Source organism: Hyla sarda, unplaced genomic scaffold, assembly GCF_029499605.1.
Source record: "Hyla sarda isolate aHylSar1 unplaced genomic scaffold, aHylSar1.hap1 scaffold_336, whole genome shotgun sequence".
NCBI lineage: Eukaryota > Metazoa > Chordata > Amphibia > Anura > Hylidae > Hyla > Hyla sarda.
This window is the reverse complement of record NW_026610109.1, coordinates 309195-329304: the sequence shown is the minus strand read 5'-3', so window position 1 is coordinate 329304 and position 20110 is coordinate 309195. Positions and strand designations below refer to the sequence as shown.

The following is a 20110-nucleotide window of genomic DNA, read 5'->3' as shown; positions in this document are numbered from 1 at the left end:
TCTCCTGGCTGTTCACACAGTGTGTCATTGCTGTACATTGACCATGCATTGCTTCTGTGGTATTGCAAAGGCAAAGACAAATGCTTCCAGCCATCCATTGCACTAATGGATTGGTCATCAGCTGGCTGTCTATGTCCCCGCATCAATATAGACCAAAGTACAGAGGGTTAGGCTATGCTATTGTGCACCTAACCTGATGCATCAGAAGGTGCGAGGCCCTTGCTAAATTCTGTGCACAGACTTTGAGATCTATACTTTAGACTGTATCTAAACCTGCTCCAACATGGACTGACATTCTGGCCTACTTTCAGCCGATGCGACTTGTCTGTCGCTGAACAGTCGCTTTTTATGTATTCAGCACCTATGTATAATGTTGTAAAAATGCTCTAGAAGCTAAAGTCGCAGAAATGTCACACATATTTGGCCTGCAACTTTCTGTGCGACAAATTCAGACAGGAAAAATCAGTATAAATCCTTAGAAAATTATCCCCCAGTGTCTCCATCTGCTGGCGGTATTGAATAAGCATTGCTGCACTGATGGGGTATGCATTAGACGAAAAAAAAGAAGAAAAAGAAGAATAATACGCCCAGAAAAGAGGCGAAAAGGAGAAAAACGTAAAAAAACGTGAAAAAAAAGTAAGAGGAAGAGAAGGGAAAAAAAGGTGGAAATGGGTTTAAAAGTGATTTCGGCGGAGAAATATATATATATATATATATATATATATATATACGCGCACACACACACATATATATAAACGTATTCTCCGTTGAGATATTGCAGCCGCTGCTGTGTCCAGGCCCAGGAGCCTTAGCACTGTGCTGTGATGTCACTCAATACCACTGACATCACTAGGTGTAAACAACATCTCTCCTTTGCTGTGTATGTGACTATGGAGCTGTTTGGTGATGTCGTCTATTATGGCCTTCATAGAAGCAACAGGAGATTGTTGCATCCATCTAGAACCCTCAGAACTACAGTGCTATGATGTCACTCACTTCCACAGGCCTTGCAGAGTGTAAACAACAACAACCCAGCTTTATTGTGTATGTAACCATAGGGATTTGTGATGTCACCTAGAACCTTCACAGCAGCGACAGCTTTATGAGGAGCATCAGCACTGCTCTGCCTGAGCAGAACCATCACCGCCATAGGTTGTCAAATAACCCGGATTTAACCCACACAGGTAAGTCCAATGGGGTGCAGGCATGTCCTCTATGCTTACAGCTTCCCGTGGGTGTTGGTTTGATACCGTTTGGGGACAGCCAAGGAGGCATCTGCAGGCAACAAAGGTAGGTGTGTGCTTGTGTGTGTGTTTCCTATGCAGATCCTAAGCCCAGTGTCACATGCAAGTAGGAGGAGTAAGAAGGGTTCCTGGCAAATCCGGGTTATGGATTGCATTTAAAAAGGCCCCGTGGGAGTGCAATGGGCCCCTGTCTTGCTGCTTAGCAATAATGGTATGGGTTTAGGTTCTGCTGTGTGTACTGGTGGTTGACTGCCCCCCAGCCCAGAGTGTGCATGGAAAATTGTCTGGCAGCCTCCCTGACAGCAAGCAGTGATAGTGCCCATGAAGGGCACCTTGTTGGGCCCGCCCCTTTCACGGTTATCGCTTCTCGGCCTTTTGGCTAAGATCAAGTGTAGTATCTGTTCTTATCAGTTTAATATCTGATACGTCCCCTATCTGGGGACCATATATTAAATGGATTTTTGAGAACGGGGGCCGATTTCGAAGCTTGCTTCCGTCGCCCTATGCATTGACCCGATATGGCAGTATCTTCGGGTACAGTGCACCACCCCCTTACAGGGTTAAAAAGAAAGATTCCTACTTTCATTGCTACCTGCTTGCTGGCTAGCCAGCTAGCCAGCCCTGTGGGCCTTGCTGCTGCTGCAGCCAAAAAACAAAAGGTGGTGCTGCTGCTGCTTCTGCTGCTTCTGCTTCTGCTTGTGTCTGGCCGCTGTTGGAGCGTCCAGGCACAGGACTTCTGCTGCTGCTGACTAAATGGCCTCCTTAATTGGATCATTTGAGTAGCCAGCACACCTGTGCAGGTAGGGCATGACATGATAGGCAGCTGCCTTGATAGCGGGTGGGTGCTGAATGTTCCTAATTGACAAAATAAGATTAATGCTTATGAAGAAATATAAAATCTCATCCCTTCCCCAATATCGCGCCACACCCCTACCCCTTAATTCCCTGGTTGAACTTGATGGACATATGTCTTTTTTCGACCGTACTAACTATGTAACTATGTAACATAACATGGGGGGGGGGGGGGTCTCCTGGCTGTTCACACAGGTGTGTCATTGCTGTACATTGACCATGCATTGCTTCTGTGGTATTGCAAAGGCAAAGACAAATGCTTCCAGCCATCCATTGCACTAATGGATTGGTCATCAGCTGGCTGTCTATGTCCCGCATCAATATAGACCAAAGTACAGAGGGTTAGGCTATGCTATTGTGCACCTACCTGATGCATCAGAAGGTGCGAGGCCCTTGCTAAATTCTGTGCACAGACTTTGAGATCTATACTTTAGACTGTATCTAAACCTGCTCCAACATGGACTGACATTCTGGCCTACTTTCAGCCGATGCGACTTGTCTGTCGCTGAACAGTCGCTTTTTATGTATTCAGCACCTATGTATAATGTTGTAAAAATGCTCTAGAAGCTAAAGTCGCAGAAATGTCACACATATTTGGCCTGCAACTTTCTGTGCGACAAATTCAGACAGGAAAAATCAGTATAAATCCTTAGAAAATTATCCCCCAGTGTCTCCATCTGCTGGCGGTATTGAATAAGCATTGCTGCACTGATGGGGTATGCATTAGACGAAAAAAAAGAAGAAAAAGAAGAATAATACGCCCAGAAAAGAGGCGAAAAGGAGAAAAACGTAAAAAAACGTGAAAAAAAAGTAAGAGGAAGAGAAGGGAAAAAAAGGTGGAAATGGGTTTAAAAGTGATTTCGGCGGAGAAATATATATATATATATATATATATATATATATATATATATATATACGCGCACACACACACATATATATAAACGTATTCTCCGTTGAGATATTGCAGCCGCTGCTGTGTCCAGGCCCAGGAGCCTTAGCACTGTGCTGTGATGTCACTCAATACCACTGACATCACTAGGTGTAAACAACATCTCTCCTTTGCTGTGTATGTGACTATGGAGCTGTTTGGTGATGTCGTCTATTATGGCCTTCATAGAAGCAACAGGAGATTGTTGCATCCATCTAGAACCCTCAGAACTACAGTGCTATGATGTCACTCACTTCCACAGGCCTTGCAGAGTGTAAACAACAACAACCCAGCTTTGTTGTGTATGTAACCATAGGGATTTGTGATGTCACCTAGAACCTTCACAGCAGCGACAGCTTTATGAGGAGCATCAGCACTGCTCTGCCTGAGCAGAACCATCACCGCCATAGGTTGTCAAATAACCCGGATTTAACCCACACAGGTAAGTCCAATGGGGTGCAGGCATGTCCTCTATGCTTACAGCTTCCCGTGGGTGTTGGTTTGATACCGTTTGGGGACAGCCAAGGAGGCATCTGCAGGCAACAAAGGTAGGTGTGTGCTTGTGTGTGTGTTTCCTATGCAGATCCTAAGCCCAGTGTCACATGCAAGTAGGAGGAGTAAGAAGGGTTCCTGGCAAATCCGGGTTATGGATTGCATTTAAAAAGGCCCCGTGGGAGTGCAATGGGCCCCTGTCTTGCTGCTTAGCAATAATGGTATGGGTTTAGGTTCTGCTGTGTGTACTGGTGGTTGACTGCCCCCCAGCCCAGAGTGTGCATGGAAAATTGTCTGGCAGCCTCCCTGACAGCAAGCAGTGATAGTGCCCATGAAGGGCACCTTGTTGGGCCCGCCCCTTTCACGGTTATCGCTTCTCGGCCTTTTGGCTAAGATCAAGTGTAGTATCTGTTCTTATCAGTTTAATATCTGATACGTCCCCTATCTGGGGACCATATATTAAATGGATTTTTGAGAACAGGGGCCGATTTCGAAGCTTGCTTCCGTCGCCCTATGCATTGACCCGATATGGCAGTATCTTCGGGTACAGTGCACCACCCCCTTACAGGGTTAAAAAGAAAGATTCCTACTTTCATTGCTACCTGCTTGCTGGCTAGCCAGCTAGCCAGCCCTGTGGGCCTTGCTGCTGCTGCAGCCAAAAAACAAAAGGTGGTGCTGCTGCTGCTTCTGCTGCTTCTGCTTCTGCTTGTGTCTGGCCGCTGTTGGAGCGTCCAGGCACAGGACTTCTGCTGCTGCTGACTAAATGGCCTCCTTAATTGGATCATTTGAGTAGCCAGCACACCTGTGCAGGTAGGGCATGACATGATAGGCAGCTGCCTTGATAGCGGGTGGGTGCTGAATGTTCCTAATTGACAAAATAAGATTAATGCTTATGAAGAAATATAAAATCTCATCCCTTCCCCAATATCGCGCCACACCCCTACCCCTTAATTCCCTGGTTGAACTTGATGGACATATGTCTTTTTTCGACCGTACTAACTATGTAACTATGTAACATAACATGGGGGGGGGGGGGGGGTCTCCTGGCTGTTCACACAGGTGTGTCATTGCTGTACATTGACCATGCATTGCTTCTGTGGTATTGCAAAGGCAAAGACAAATGCTTCCAGCCATCCATTGCACTAATGGATTGGTCATCAGCTGGCTGTCTATGTCCCGCATCAATATAGACCAAAGTACAGAGGGTTAGGCTATGCTATTGTGCACCTACCTGATGCATCAGAAGGTGCGAGGCCCTTGCTAAATTCTGTGCACAGACTTTGAGATCTATACTTTAGACTGTATCTAAACCTGCTCCAACATGGACTGACATTCTGGCCTACTTTCAGCCGATGCGACTTGTCTGTCGCTGAACAGTCGCTTTTTATGTATTCAGCACCTATGTATAATGTTGTAAAAATGCTCTAGAAGCTAAAGTCGCAGAAATGTCACACATATTTGGCCTGCAACTTTCTGTGCGACAAATTCAGACAGGAAAAATCAGTATAAATCCTTAGAAAATTATCCCCCAGTGTCTCCATCTGCTGGCGGTATTGAATAAGCATTGCTGCACTGATGGGGTATGCATTAGACGAAAAAAAAGAAGAAAAAGAAGAATAATACGCCCAGAAAAGAGGCGAAAAGGAGAAAAACGTAAAAAAACGTGAAAAAAAAGTAAGAGGAAGAGAAGGGAAAAAAAGGTGGAAATGGGTTTAAAAGTGATTTCGGCGGAGAAATATATATATATATATATATATATATATATATACGCGCACACACACACATATATATAAACGTATTCTCCGTTGAGATATTGCAGCCGCTGCTGTGTCCAGGCCCAGGAGCCTTAGCACTGTGCTGTGATGTCACTCAATACCACTGACATCACTAGGTGTAAACAACATCTCTCCTTTGCTGTGTATGTGACTATGGAGCTGTTTGGTGATGTCGTCTATTATGGCCTTCATAGAAGCAACAGGAGATTGTTGCATCCATCTAGAACCCTCAGAACTACAGTGCTATGATGTCACTCACTTCCACAGGCCTTGCAGAGTGTAAACAACAACAACCCAGCTTTATTGTGTATGTAACCATAGGGATTTGTGATGTCACCTAGAACCTTCACAGCAGCGACAGCTTTATGAGGAGCATCAGCACTGCTCTGCCTGAGCAGAACCATCACCGCCATAGGTTGTCAAATAACCCGGATTTAACCCACACAGGTAAGTCCAATGGGGTGCAGGCATGTCCTCTATGCTTACAGCTTCCCGTGGGTGTTGGTTTGATACCGTTTGGGGACAGCCAAGGAGGCATCTGCAGGCAACAAAGGTAGGTGTGTGCTTGTGTGTGTGTTTCCTATGCAGATCCTAAGCCCAGTGTCACATGCAAGTAGGAGGAGTAAGAAGGGTTCCTGGCAAATCCGGGTTATGGATTGCATTTAAAAAGGCCCCGTGGGAGTGCAATGGGCCCCTGTCTTGCTGCTTAGCAATAATGGTATGGGTTTAGGTTCTGCTGTGTGTACTGGTGGTTGACTGCCCCCCAGCCCAGAGTGTGCATGGAAAATTGTCTGGCAGCCTCCCTGACAGCAAGCAGTGATAGTGCCCATGAAGGGCACCTTGTTGGGCCCGCCCCTTTCACGGTTATCGCTTCTCGGCCTTTTGGCTAAGATCAAGTGTAGTATCTGTTCTTATCAGTTTAATATCTGATACGTCCCCTATCTGGGGACCATATATTAAATGGATTTTTGAGAACGGGGGCCGATTTCGAAGCTTGCTTCCGTCGCCCTATGCATTGACCCGATATGGCAGTATCTTCGGGTACAGTGCACCACCCCCTTACAGGGTTAAAAAGAAAGATTCCTACTTTCATTGCTACCTGCTTGCTGGCTAGCCAGCTAGCCAGCCCTGTGGGCCTTGCTGCTGCTGCAGCCAAAAAACAAAAGGTGGTGCTGCTGCTGCTTCTGCTGCTTCTGCTTCTGCTTGTGTCTGGCCGCTGTTGGAGCGTCCAGGCACAGGACTTCTGCTGCTGCTGACTAAATGGCCTCCTTAATTGGATCATTTGAGTAGCCAGCACACCTGTGCAGGTAGGGCATGACATGATAGGCAGCTGCCTTGATAGCGGGTGGGTGCTGAATGTTCCTAATTGACAAAATAAGATTAATGCTTATGAAGAAATATAAAATCTCATCCCTTCCCCAATATCGCGCCACACCCCTACCCCTTAATTCCCTGGTTGAACTTGATGGACATATGTCTTTTTTCGACCGTACTAACTATGTAACTATGTAACATAACATGGGGGGGGGGGGGGTCTCCTGGCTGTTCACACAGGTGTGTCATTGCTGTACATTGACCATGCATTGCTTCTGTGGTATTGCAAAGGCAAAGACAAATGCTTCCAGCCATCCATTGCACTAATGGATTGGTCATCAGCTGGCTGTCTATGTCCCGCATCAATATAGACCAAAGTACAGAGGGTTAGGCTATGCTATTGTGCACCTACCTGATGCATCAGAAGGTGCGAGGCCCTTGCTAAATTCTGTGCACAGACTTTGAGATCTATACTTTAGACTGTATCTAAACCTGCTCCAACATGGACTGACATTCTGGCCTACTTTCAGCCGATGCGACTTGTCTGTCGCTGAACAGTCGCTTTTTATGTATTCAGCACCTATGTATAATGTTGTAAAAATGCTCTAGAAGCTAAAGTCGCAGAAATGTCACACATATTTGGCCTGCAACTTTCTGTGCGACAAATTCAGACAGGAAAAATCAGTATAAATCCTTAGAAAATTATCCCCCAGTGTCTCCATCTGCTGGCGGTATTGAATAAGCATTGCTGCACTGATGGGGTATGCATTAGACGAAAAAAAAGAAGAAAAAGAAGAATAATACGCCCAGAAAAGAGGCGAAAAGGAGAAAAACGTAAAAAAACGTGAAAAAAAAGTAAGAGGAAGAGAAGGGAAAAAAAGGTGGAAATGGGTTTAAAAGTGATTTCGGCGGAGAAATATATATATATATATATATATATATATATATACGCGCACACACACACATATATATAAACGTATTCTCCGTTGAGATATTGCAGCCGCTGCTGTGTCCAGGCCCAGGAGCCTTAGCACTGTGCTGTGATGTCACTCAATACCACTGACATCACTAGGTGTAAACAACATCTCTCCTTTGCTGTGTATGTGACTATGGAGCTGTTTGGTGATGTCGTCTATTATGGCCTTCATAGAAGCAACAGGAGATTGTTGCATCCATCTAGAACCCTCAGAACTACAGTGCTATGATGTCACTCACTTCCACAGGCCTTGCAGAGTGTAAACAACAACAACCCAGCTTTATTGTGTATGTAACCATAGGGATTTGTGATGTCACCTAGAACCTTCACAGCAGCGACAGCTTTATGAGGAGCATCAGCACTGCTCTGCCTGAGCAGAACCATCACCGCCATAGGTTGTCAAATAACCCGGATTTAACCCACACAGGTAAGTCCAATGGGGTGCAGGCATGTCCTCTATGCTTACAGCTTCCCGTGGGTGTTGGTTTGATACCGTTTGGGGACAGCCAAGGAGGCATCTGCAGGCAACAAAGGTAGGTGTGTGCTTGTGTGTGTGTTTCCTATGCAGATCCTAAGCCCAGTGTCACATGCAAGTAGGAGGAGTAAGAAGGGTTCCTGGCAAATCCGGGTTATGGATTGCATTTAAAAAGGCCCCGTGGGAGTGCAATGGGCCCCTGTCTTGCTGCTTAGCAATAATGGTATGGGTTTAGGTTCTGCTGTGTGTACTGGTGGTTGACTGCCCCCCAGCCCAGAGTGTGCATGGAAAATTGTCTGGCAGCCTCCCTGACAGCAAGCAGTGATAGTGCCCATGAAGGGCACCTTGTTGGGCCCGCCCCTTTCACGGTTATCGCTTCTCGGCCTTTTGGCTAAGATCAAGTGTAGTATCTGTTCTTATCAGTTTAATATCTGATACGTCCCCTATCTGGGGACCATATATTAAATGGATTTTTGAGAACGGGGGCCGATTTCGAAGCTTGCTTCCGTCGCCCTATGCATTGACCCGATATGGCAGTATCTTCGGGTACAGTGCACCACCCCCTTACAGGGTTAAAAAGAAAGATTCCTACTTTCATTGCTACCTGCTTGCTGGCTAGCCAGCTAGCCAGCCCTGTGGGCCTTGCTGCTGCTGCAGCCAAAAAACAAAAGGTGGTGCTGCTGCTGCTTCTGCTGCTTCTGCTTCTGCTTGTGTCTGGCCGCTGTTGGAGCGTCCAGGCACAGGACTTCTGCTGCTGCTGACTAAATGGCCTCCTTAATTGGATCATTTGAGTAGCCAGCACACCTGTGCAGGTAGGGCATGACATGATAGGCAGCTGCCTTGATAGCGGGTGGGTGCTGAATGTTCCTAATTGACAAAATAAGATTAATGCTTATGAAGAAATATAAAATCTCATCCCTTCCCCAATATCGCGCCACACCCCTACCCCTTAATTCCCTGGTTGAACTTGATGGACATATGTCTTTTTTCGACCGTACTAACTATGTAACTATGTAACATAACATGGGGGGGGGGGGGGTCTCCTGGCTGTTCACACAGGTGTGTCATTGCTGTACATTGACCATGCATTGCTTCTGTGGTATTGCAAAGGCAAAGACAAATGCTTCCAGCCATCCATTGCACTAATGGATTGGTCATCAGCTGGCTGTCTATGTCCCGCATCAATATAGACCAAAGTACAGAGGGTTAGGCTATGCTATTGTGCACCTACCTGATGCATCAGAAGGTGCGAGGCCCTTGCTAAATTCTGTGCACAGACTTTGAGATCTATACTTTAGACTGTATCTAAACCTGCTCCAACATGGACTGACATTCTGGCCTACTTTCAGCCGATGCGACTTGTCTGTCGCTGAACAGTCGCTTTTTATGTATTCAGCACCTATGTATAATGTTGTAAAAATGCTCTAGAAGCTAAAGTCGCAGAAATGTCACACATATTTGGCCTGCAACTTTCTGTGCGACAAATTCAGACAGGAAAAATCAGTATAAATCCTTAGAAAATTATCCCCCAGTGTCTCCATCTGCTGGCGGTATTGAATAAGCATTGCTGCACTGATGGGGTATGCATTAGACGAAAAAAAGGAAGAAAAAGAAGAATAATACGCCCAGAAAAGAGGCGAAAAGGAGAAAAACGTAAAAAAACGTGAAAAAAAAGTAAGAGGAAGAGAAGGGAAAAAAAGGTGGAAATGGGTTTAAAAGTGATTTCGGCGGAGAAATATATATATATATATATATATATATATATATATATATACGCGCACACACACACATATATATAAACGTATTCTCCGTTGAGATATTGCAGCCGCTGCTGTGTCCAGGCCCAGGAGCCTTAGCACTGTGCTGTGATGTCACTCAATACCACTGACATCACTAGGTGTAAACAACATCTCTCCTTTGCTGTGTATGTGACTATGGAGCTGTTTGGTGATGTCGTCTATTATGGCCTTCATAGAAGCAACAGGAGATTGTTGCATCCATCTAGAACCCTCAGAACTACAGTGCTATGATGTCACTCACTTCCACAGGCCTTGCAGAGTGTAAACAACAACAACCCAGCTTTGTTGTGTATGTAACCATAGGGATTTGTGATGTCACCTAGAACCTTCACAGCAGCGACAGCTTTATGAGGAGCATCAGCACTGCTCTGCCTGAGCAGAACCATCACCGCCATAGGTTGTCAAATAACCCGGATTTAACCCACACAGGTAAGTCCAATGGGGTGCAGGCATGTCCTCTATGCTTACAGCTTCCCGTGGGTGTTGGTTTGATACCGTTTGGGGACAGCCAAGGAGGCATCTGCAGGCAACAAAGGTAGGTGTGTGCTTGTGTGTGTGTTTCCTATGCAGATCCTAAGCCCAGTGTCACATGCAAGTAGGAGGAGTAAGAAGGGTTCCTGGCAAATCCGGGTTATGGATTGCATTTAAAAAGGCCCCGTGGGAGTGCAATGGGCCCCTGTCTTGCTGCTTAGCAATAATGGTATGGGTTTAGGTTCTGCTGTGTGTACTGGTGGTTGACTGCCCCCCAGCCCAGAGTGTGCATGGAAAATTGTCTGGCAGCCTCCCTGACAGCAAGCAGTGATAGTGCCCATGAAGGGCACCTTGTTGGGCCCGCCCCTTTCACGGTTATCGCTTCTCGGCCTTTTGGCTAAGATCAAGTGTAGTATCTGTTCTTATCAGTTTAATATCTGATACGTCCCCTATCTGGGGACCATATATTAAATGGATTTTTGAGAACGGGGGCCGATTTCGAAGCTTGCTTCCGTCGCCCTATGCATTGACCCGATATGGCAGTATCTTCGGGTACAGTGCACCACCCCCTTACAGGGTTAAAAAGAAAGATTCCTACTTTCATTGCTACCTGCTTGCTGGCTAGCCAGCTAGCCAGCCCTGTGGGCCTTGCTGCTGCTGCAGCCAAAAAACAAAAGGTGGTGCTGCTGCTGCTTCTGCTGCTTCTGCTTCTGCTTGTGTCTGGCCGCTGTTGGAGCGTCCAGGCACAGGACTTCTGCTGCTGCTGACTAAATGGCCTCCTTAATTGGATCATTTGAGTAGCCAGCACACCTGTGCAGGTAGGGCATGACATGATAGGCAGCTGCCTTGATAGCGGGTGGGTGCTGAATGTTCCTAATTGACAAAATAAGATTAATGCTTATGAAGAAATATAAAATCTCATCCCTTCCCCAATATCGCGCCACACCCCTACCCCTTAATTCCCTGGTTGAACTTGATGGACATATGTCTTTTTTCGACCGTACTAACTATGTAACTATGTAACATAACATGGGGGGGGGGGGGGGTCTCCTGGCTGTTCACACAGGTGTGTCATTGCTGTACATTGACCATGCATTGCTTCTGTGGTATTGCAAAGGCAAAGACAAATGCTTCCAGCCATCCATTGCACTAATGGATTGGTCATCAGCTGGCTGTCTATGTCCCGCATCAATATAGACCAAAGTACAGAGGGTTAGGCTATGCTATTGTGCACCTACCTGATGCATCAGAAGGTGCGAGGCCCTTGCTAAATTCTGTGCACAGACTTTGAGATCTATACTTTAGACTGTATCTAAACCTGCTCCAACATGGACTGACATTCTGGCCTACTTTCAGCCGATGCGACTTGTCTGTCGCTGAACAGTCGCTTTTTATGTATTCAGCACCTATGTATAATGTTGTAAAAATGCTCTAGAAGCTAAAGTCGCAGAAATGTCACACATATTTGGCCTGCAACTTTCTGTGCGACAAATTCAGACAGGAAAAATCAGTATAAATCCTTAGAAAATTATCCCCCAGTGTCTCCATCTGCTGGCGGTATTGAATAAGCATTGCTGCACTGATGGGGTATGCATTAGACGAAAAAAAAAGAAGAAAAAGAAGAATAATACGCCCAGAAAAGAGGCGAAAAGGAGAAAAACGTAAAAAAACGTGAAAAAAAAGTAAGAGGAAGAGAAGGGAAAAAAAGGTGGAAATGGGTTTAAAAGTGATTTCGGCGGAGAAATATATATATATATATATATATATATATATATATATATATATACGCGCACACACACACATATATATAAACGTATTCTCCGTTGAGATATTGCAGCCGCTGCTGTGTCCAGGCCCAGGAGCCTTAGCACTGTGCTGTGATGTCACTCAATACCACTGACATCACTAGGTGTAAACAACATCTCTCCTTTGCTGTGTATGTGACTATGGAGCTGTTTGGTGATGTCGTCTATTATGGCCTTCATAGAAGCAACAGGAGATTGTTGCATCCATCTAGAACCCTCAGAACTACAGTGCTATGATGTCACTCACTTCCACAGGCCTTGCAGAGTGTAAACAACAACAACCCAGCTTTGTTGTGTATGTAACCATAGGGATTTGTGATGTCACCTAGAACCTTCACAGCAGCGACAGCTTTATGAGGAGCATCAGCACTGCTCTGCCTGAGCAGAACCATCACCGCCATAGGTTGTCAAATAACCCGGATTTAACCCACACAGGTAAGTCCAATGGGGTGCAGGCATGTCCTCTATGCTTACAGCTTCCCGTGGGTGTTGGTTTGATACCGTTTGGGGACAGCCAAGGAGGCATCTGCAGGCAACAAAGGTAGGTGTGTGCTTGTGTGTGTGTTTCCTATGCAGATCCTAAGCCCAGTGTCACATGCAAGTAGGAGGAGTAAGAAGGGTTCCTGGCAAATCCGGGTTATGGATTGCATTTAAAAAGGCCCCGTGGGAGTGCAATGGGCCCCTGTCTTGCTGCTTAGCAATAATGGTATGGGTTTAGGTTCTGCTGTGTGTACTGGTGGTTGACTGCCCCCCAGCCCAGAGTGTGCATGGAAAATTGTCTGGCAGCCTCCCTGACAGCAAGCAGTGATAGTGCCCATGAAGGGCACCTTGTTGGGCCCGCCCCTTTCACGGTTATCGCTTCTCGGCCTTTTGGCTAAGATCAAGTGTAGTATCTGTTCTTATCAGTTTAATATCTGATACGTCCCCTATCTGGGGACCATATATTAAATGGATTTTTGAGAACGGGGGCCGATTTCGAAGCTTGCTTCCGTCGCCCTATGCATTGACCCGATATGGCAGTATCTTCGGGTACAGTGCACCACCCCCTTACAGGGTTAAAAAGAAAGATTCCTACTTTCATTGCTACCTGCTTGCTGGCTAGCCAGCTAGCCAGCCCTGTGGGCCTTGCTGCTGCTGCAGCCAAAAAACAAAAGGTGGTGCTGCTGCTGCTTCTGCTTCTGCTTGTGTCTGGCCGCTGTTGGAGCGTCCAGGCACAGGACTTCTGCTGCTGCTGACTAAATGGCCTCCTTAATTGGATCATTTGAGTAGCCAGCACACCTGTGCAGGTAGGGCATGACATGATAGGCAGCTGCCTTGATAGCGGGTGGGTGCTGAATGTTCCTAATTGACAAAATAAGATTAATGCTTATGAAGAAATATAAAATCTCATCCCTTCCCCAATATCGCGCCACACCCCTACCCCTTAATTCCCTGGTTGAACTTGATGGACATATGTCTTTTTTCGACCGTACTAACTATGTAACTATGTAACATAACATGGGGGGGGGGGGGGGGTCTCCTGGCTGTTCACACAGGTGTGTCATTGCTGTACATTGACCATGCATTGCTTCTGTGGTATTGCAAAGGCAAAGACAAATGCTTCCAGCCATCCATTGCACTAATGGATTGGTCATCAGCTGGCTGTCTATGTCCCGCATCAATATAGACCAAAGTACAGAGGGTTAGGCTATGCTATTGTGCACCTACCTGATGCATCAGAAGGTGCGAGGCCCTTGCTAAATTCTGTGCACAGACTTTGAGATCTATACTTTAGACTGTATCTAAACCTGCTCCAACATGGACTGACATTCTGGCCTACTTTCAGCCGATGCGACTTGTCTGTCGCTGAACAGTCGCTTTTTATGTATTCAGCACCTATGTATAATGTTGTAAAAATGCTCTAGAAGCTAAAGTCGCAGAAATGTCACACATATTTGGCCTGCAACTTTCTGTGCGACAAATTCAGACAGGAAAAATCAGTATAAATCCTTAGAAAATTATCCCCCAGTGTCTCCATCTGCTGGCGGTATTGAATAAGCATTGCTGCACTGATGGGGTATGCATTAGACGAAAAAAAAGAAGAAAAAGAAGAATAATACGCCCAGAAAAGAGGCGAAAAGGAGAAAAACGTAAAAAAACGTGAAAAAAAAGTAAGAGGAAGAGAAGGGAAAAAAAGGTGGAAATGGGTTTAAAAGTGATTTCGGCGGAGAAATATATATATATATATATATATATATATATATATATATATATATATACGCGCACACACACACATATATATAAACGTATTCTCCGTTGAGATATTGCAGCCGCTGCTGTGTCCAGGCCCAGGAGCCTTAGTACTGTGCTGTGATGTCACTCAATACCACTGACATCACTAGGTGTAAACAACATCTCTCCTTTGCTGTGTATGTGACTATGGAGCTGTTTGGTGATGTCGTCTATTATGGCCTTCATAGAAGCAACAGGAGATTGTTGCATCCATCTAGAACCCTCAGAACTACAGTGCTATGATGTCACTCACTTCCACAGGCCTTGCAGAGTGTAAACAACAACAACCCAGCTTTGTTGTGTATGTAACCATAGGGATTTGTGATGTCACCTAGAACCTTCACAGCAGCGACAGCTTTATGAGGAGCATCAGCACTGCTCTGCCTGAGCAGAACCATCACCGCCATAGGTTGTCAAATAACCCGGATTTAACCCACACAGGTAAGTCCAATGGGGTGCAGGCATGTCCTCTATGCTTACAGCTTCCCGTGGGTGTTGGTTTGATACCGTTTGGGGACAGCCAAGGAGGCATCTGCAGGCAACAAAGGTAGGTGTGTGCTTGTGTGTGTGTTTCCTATGCAGATCCTAAGCCCAGTGTCACATGCAAGTAGGAGGAGTAAGAAGGGTTCCTGGCAAATCCGGGTTATGGATTGCATTTAAAAAGGCCCCGTGGGAGTGCAATGGGCCCCTGTCTTGCTGCTTAGCAATAATGGTATGGGTTTAGGTTCTGCTGTGTGTACTGGTGGTTGACTGCCCCCCAGCCCAGAGTGTGCATGGAAAATTGTCTGGCAGCCTCCCTGACAGCAAGCAGTGATAGTGCCCATGAAGGGCACCTTGTTGGGCCCGCCCCTTTCACGGTTATCGCTTCTCGGCCTTTTGGCTAAGATCAAGTGTAGTATCTGTTCTTATCAGTTTAATATCTGATACGTCCCCTATCTGGGGACCATATATTAAATGGATTTTTGAGAACGGGGGCCGATTTCGAAGCTTGCTTCCGTCGCCCTATGCATTGACCCGATATGGCAGTATCTTCGGGTACAGTGCACCACCCCCTTACAGGGTTAAAAAGAAAGATTCCTACTTTCATTGCTACCTGCTTGCTGGCTAGCCAGCTAGCCAGCCCTGTGGGCCTTGCTGCTGCTGCAGCCAAAAAACAAAAGGTGGTGCTGCTGCTGCTTCTGCTGCTTCTGCTTCTGCTTGTGTCTGGCCGCTGTTGGAGCGTCCAGGCACAGGACTTCTGCTGCTGCTGACTAAATGGCCTCCTTAATTGGATCATTTGAGTAGCCAGCACACCTGTGCAGGTAGGGCATGACATGATAGGCAGCTGCCTTGATAGCGGGTGGGTGCTGAATGTTCCTAATTGACAAAATAAGATTAATGCTTATGAAGAAATATAAAATCTCATCCCTTCCCCAATATCGCGCCACACCCCTACCCCTTAATTCCCTGGTTGAACTTGATGGACATATGTCTTTTTTCGACCGTACTAACTATGTAACTATGTAACATAACATGGGGGGGGGGGGGGGGGGTCTCCTGGCTGTTCACACAGGTGTGTCATTGCTGTACATTGACCATGCATTGCTTCTGTGGTATTGCAAAGGCAAAGACAAATGCTTCCAGCCATCCATTGCACTAATGGATTGGTCATCAGCTGGCTGTCTATGTCCCGCATCAATATAGACCAAAGTACAGAGGGTTAGGCTATGCTATTGTGCACCTACCTGATGCATCAGAAGGTGCGAGGCCCTTGCTAAATTCTGTGCACAGACTTTGAGATCTATACTTTAGACTGTATCTAAACCTGCTCCAACATGGACTGACATTCTGGCCTACTTTCAGCCGATGCGACTTGTCTGTCGCTGAACAGTCGCTTTTTATGTATTCAGCACCTATGTATAATGTTGTAAAAATGCTCTAGAAGCTAAAGTCGCAGAAATGTCACACATATTTGGCCTGCAACTTTCTGTGCGACAAATTCAGACAGGAAAAATCAGTATAAATCCTTAGAAAATTATCCCCCAGTGTCTCCATCTGCTGGCGGTATTGAATAAGCATTGCTGCACTGATGGGGTATGCATTAGACGAAAAAAAAGAAGAAAAAGAAGAATAATACGCCCAGAAAAGAGGCGAAAAGGAGAAAAACGTAAAAAAACGTGAAAAAAAAGTAAGAGGAAGAGAAGGGAAAAAAAGGTGGAAATGGGTTTAAAAGTGATTTCGGCGGAGAAATATATATATATATATATATATATATATATATATATATATATATATATATATATACGCGCACACACACACATATATATAAACGTATTCTCCGTTGAGATATTGCAGCCGCTGCTGTGTCCAGGCCCAGGAGCCTTAGCACTGTGCTGTGATGTCACTCAATACCACTGACATCACTAGGTGTAAACAACATCTCTCCTTTGCTGTGTATGTGACTATGGAGCTGTTTGGTGATGTCGTCTATTATGGCCTTCATAGAAGCAACAGGAGATTGTTGCATCCATCTAGAACCCTCAGAACTACAGTGCTATGATGTCACTCACTTCCACAGGCCTTGCAGAGTGTAAACAACAACAACCCAGCTTTGTTGTGTATGTAACCATAGGGATTTGTGATGTCACCTAGAACCTTCACAGCAGCGACAGCTTTATGAGGAGCATCAGCACTGCTCTGCCTGAGCAGAACCATCACCGCCATAGGTTGTCAAATAACCCGGATTTAACCCACACAGGTAAGTCCAATGGGGTGCAGGCATGTCCTCTATGCTTACAGCTTCCCGTGGGTGTTGGTTTGATACCGTTTGGGGACAGCCAAGGAGGCATCTGCAGGCAACAAAGGTAGGTGTGTGCTTGTGTGTGTGTTTCCTATGCAGATCCTAAGCCCAGTGTCACATGCAAGTAGGAGGAGTAAGAAGGGTTCCTGGCAAATCCGGGTTATGGATTGCATTTAAAAAGGCCCCGTGGGAGTGCAATGGGCCCCTGTCTTGCTGCTTAGCAATAATGGTATGGGTTTAGGTTCTGCTGTGTGTACTGGTGGTTGACTGCCCCCCAGCCCAGAGTGTGCATGGAAAATTGTCTGGCAGCCTCCCTGACAGCAAGCAGTGATAGTGCCCATGAAGGGCACCTTGTTGGGCCCGCCCCTTTCACGGTTATCGCTTCTCGGCCTTTTGGCTAAGATCAAGTGTAGTATCTGTTCTTATCAGTTTAATATCTGATACGTCCCCTATCTGGGGACCATATATTAAATGGATTTTTGAGAACGGGGGCCGATTTCGAAGCTTGCTTCCGTCGCCCTATGCATTGACCCGATATGGCAGTATCTTCGGGTACAGTGCACCACCCCCTTACAGGGTTAAAAAGAAAGATTCCTACTTTCATTGCTACCTGCTTGCTGGCTAGCCAGCTAGCCAGCCCTGTGGGCCTTGCTGCTGCTGCAGCCAAAAAACAAAAGGTGGTGCTGCTGCTGCTTCTGCTGCTTCTGCTTCTGCTTGTGTCTGGCCGCTGTTGGAGCGTCCAGGCACAGGACTTCTGCTGCTGCTGACTAAATGGCCTCCTTAATTGGATCATTTGAGTAGCCAGCACACCTGTGCAGGTAGGGCATGACATGATAGGCAGCTGCCTTGATAGCGGGTGGGTGCTGAATGTTCCTAATTGACAAAATAAGATTAATGCTTATGAAGAAATATAAAATCTCATCCCTTCCCCAATATCGCGCCACACCCCTACCCCTTAATTCCCTGGTTGAACTTGATGGACATATGTCTTTTTTCGACCGTACTAACTATGTAACTATGTAACATAACATGGGGGGGGGGGGGGGGTCTCCTGGCTGTTCACACAGGTGTGTCATTGCTGTACATTGACCATGCATTGCTTCTGTGGTATTGCAAAGGCAAAGACAAATGCTTCCAGCCATCCATTGCACTAATGGATTGGTCATCAGCTGGCTGTCTATGTCCCGCATCAATATAGACCAAAGTACAGAGGGTTAGGCTATGCTATTGTGCACCTACCTGATGCATCAGAAGGTGCGAGGCCCTTGCTAAATTCTGTGCACAGACTTTGAGATCTATACTTTAGACTGTATCTAAACCTGCTCCAACATGGACTGACATTCTGGCCTACTTTCAGCCGATGCGACTTGTCTGTCGCTGAACAGTCGCTTTTTATGTATTCAGCACCTATGTATAATGTTGTAAAAATGCTCTAGAAGCTAAAGTCGCAGAAATGTCACACATATTTGGCCTGCAACTTTCTGTGCGACAAATTCAGACAGGAAAAATCAGTATAAATCCTTAGAAAATTATCCCCCAGTGTCTCCATCTGCTGGCGGTATTGAATAAGCATTGCTGCACTGATGGGGTATGCATTAGACGAAAAAAAAGAAGAAAAAGAAGAATAATACGCCCAGAAAAGAGGCGAAAAGGAGAAAAACGTAAAAAAACGTGAAAAAAAAGTAAGAGGAAGAGAAGGGAAAAAAAGGTGGAAATGGGTTTAAAAGTGATTTCGGCGGAGAAATATATATATATATATATACGCGCACACACACACATATATATAAACGTATTCTCCGTTGAGATATTGCAGCCGCTGCTGTGTCCAGGCCCAGGAGCCTTAGCACTGTGCTGTGATGTCACTCAATACCACTGACATCACTAGGTGTAAACAACATCTCTCCTTTGCTGTGTATGTGACTATGGAGCTGTTTGGTGATGTCGTCTATTATGGCCTTCATAGAAGCAACAGGAGATTGTTGCATCCATCTAGAACCCTCAGAACTACAGTGCTATGATGTCACTCACTTCCACAGGCCTTGCAGAGTGTAAACAACAACAACCCAGCTTTGTTGTGTATGTAACCATAGGGATTTGTGATGTCACCTAGAACCTTCACAGCAGCGACAGCTTTATGAGGAGCATCAGCACTGCTCTGCCTGAGCAGAACCATCACCGCCATAGGTTGTCAAATAACCCGGATTTAACCCACACAGGTAAGTCCAATGGGGTGCAGGCATGTCCTCTATGCTTACAGCTTCCCGTGGGTGTTGGTTTGATACCGTTTGGGGACAGTCAAGGAGGCATCTGCAGGCAACAAAGGTAGGTGTGTGCTTGTGTGTGTGTTTCCTATGCAGATCCTAAGCCCAGTGTCACATGCAAGTAGGAGGAGTAAGAAGGGTTCCTGGCAAATCCGGGTTATGGATTGCATTTAAAAAGGCCCCGTGGGAGTGCAATGGGCCCCTGTCTTGCTGCTTAGCAATAATGGTATGGGTTTAGGTTCTGCTGTGTGTACTGGTGGTTGACTGCCCCCCAGCCCAGAGTGTGCATGGAAAATTGTCTGGCAGCCTCCCTGACAGCAAGCAGTGATAGTGCCCATGAAGGGCACCTTGTTGGGCCCGCCCCTTTCACGGTTATCGCTTCTCGGCCTTTTGGCTAAGATCAAGTGTAGTATCTGTTCTTATCAGTTTAATATCTGATACGTCCCCTATCTGGGGACCATATATTAAATGGATTTTTGAGAACGGGGGCCGATTTCGAAGCTTGCTTCCGTCGCCCTATGCATTGACCCGATATGGCAGTATCTTCGGGTACAGTGCACCACCCCCTTACAGGGTTAAAAAGAAAGATTCCTACTTTCATTGCTACCTGCTTGCTGGCTAGCCAGCTAGCCAGCCCTGTGGGCCTTGCTGCTGCTGCAGCCAAAAAA

General features: G+C 46.1%; 9 non-coding genes across 9 annotated transcripts; all 9 read left to right on the top strand.

Annotated features, from left to right (window-relative positions):
* Positions 1-1603: 1603 nt before the first annotated feature.
* On the top strand, positions 1604-1794 carry LOC130330574 (U2 spliceosomal RNA). The gene has a single exon (XR_008873709.1). It is a non-coding gene; the product is annotated as a U2 spliceosomal RNA (small nuclear RNA).
* A 2091-nt stretch (positions 1795-3885) lies between these two features.
* LOC130330631 (U2 spliceosomal RNA) lies at positions 3886-4076 on the top strand. Its single transcript, XR_008873753.1, has one exon. It is a non-coding gene; the product is annotated as a U2 spliceosomal RNA (small nuclear RNA).
* Positions 4077-6157: 2081 nt separating this feature from the next.
* LOC130330573 (U2 spliceosomal RNA) lies at positions 6158-6348 on the top strand. The gene has a single exon (XR_008873708.1). It is a non-coding gene; the product is annotated as a U2 spliceosomal RNA (small nuclear RNA).
* Positions 6349-8427: 2079 nt separating this feature from the next.
* LOC130330572 (U2 spliceosomal RNA) lies at positions 8428-8618 on the top strand. Its single transcript, XR_008873707.1, has one exon. It is a non-coding gene; the product is annotated as a U2 spliceosomal RNA (small nuclear RNA).
* A 2085-nt stretch (positions 8619-10703) lies between these two features.
* LOC130330570 (U2 spliceosomal RNA) lies at positions 10704-10894 on the top strand. Its single transcript, XR_008873706.1, has one exon. It is a non-coding gene; the product is annotated as a U2 spliceosomal RNA (small nuclear RNA).
* Positions 10895-12985: 2091 nt separating this feature from the next.
* Positions 12986-13176, top strand: LOC130330569 (U2 spliceosomal RNA). Its single transcript, XR_008873705.1, has one exon. It is a non-coding gene; the product is annotated as a U2 spliceosomal RNA (small nuclear RNA).
* Positions 13177-15262: 2086 nt separating this feature from the next.
* Positions 15263-15453, top strand: LOC130330568 (U2 spliceosomal RNA). Its single transcript, XR_008873704.1, has one exon. It is a non-coding gene; the product is annotated as a U2 spliceosomal RNA (small nuclear RNA).
* Positions 15454-17558: 2105 nt separating this feature from the next.
* LOC130330567 (U2 spliceosomal RNA) lies at positions 17559-17749 on the top strand. Its single transcript, XR_008873703.1, has one exon. It is a non-coding gene; the product is annotated as a U2 spliceosomal RNA (small nuclear RNA).
* A 2067-nt stretch (positions 17750-19816) lies between these two features.
* Positions 19817-20007, top strand: LOC130330566 (U2 spliceosomal RNA). The gene has a single exon (XR_008873702.1). It is a non-coding gene; the product is annotated as a U2 spliceosomal RNA (small nuclear RNA).
* The last annotated feature ends 103 nt before the right edge of the window (positions 20008-20110 follow it).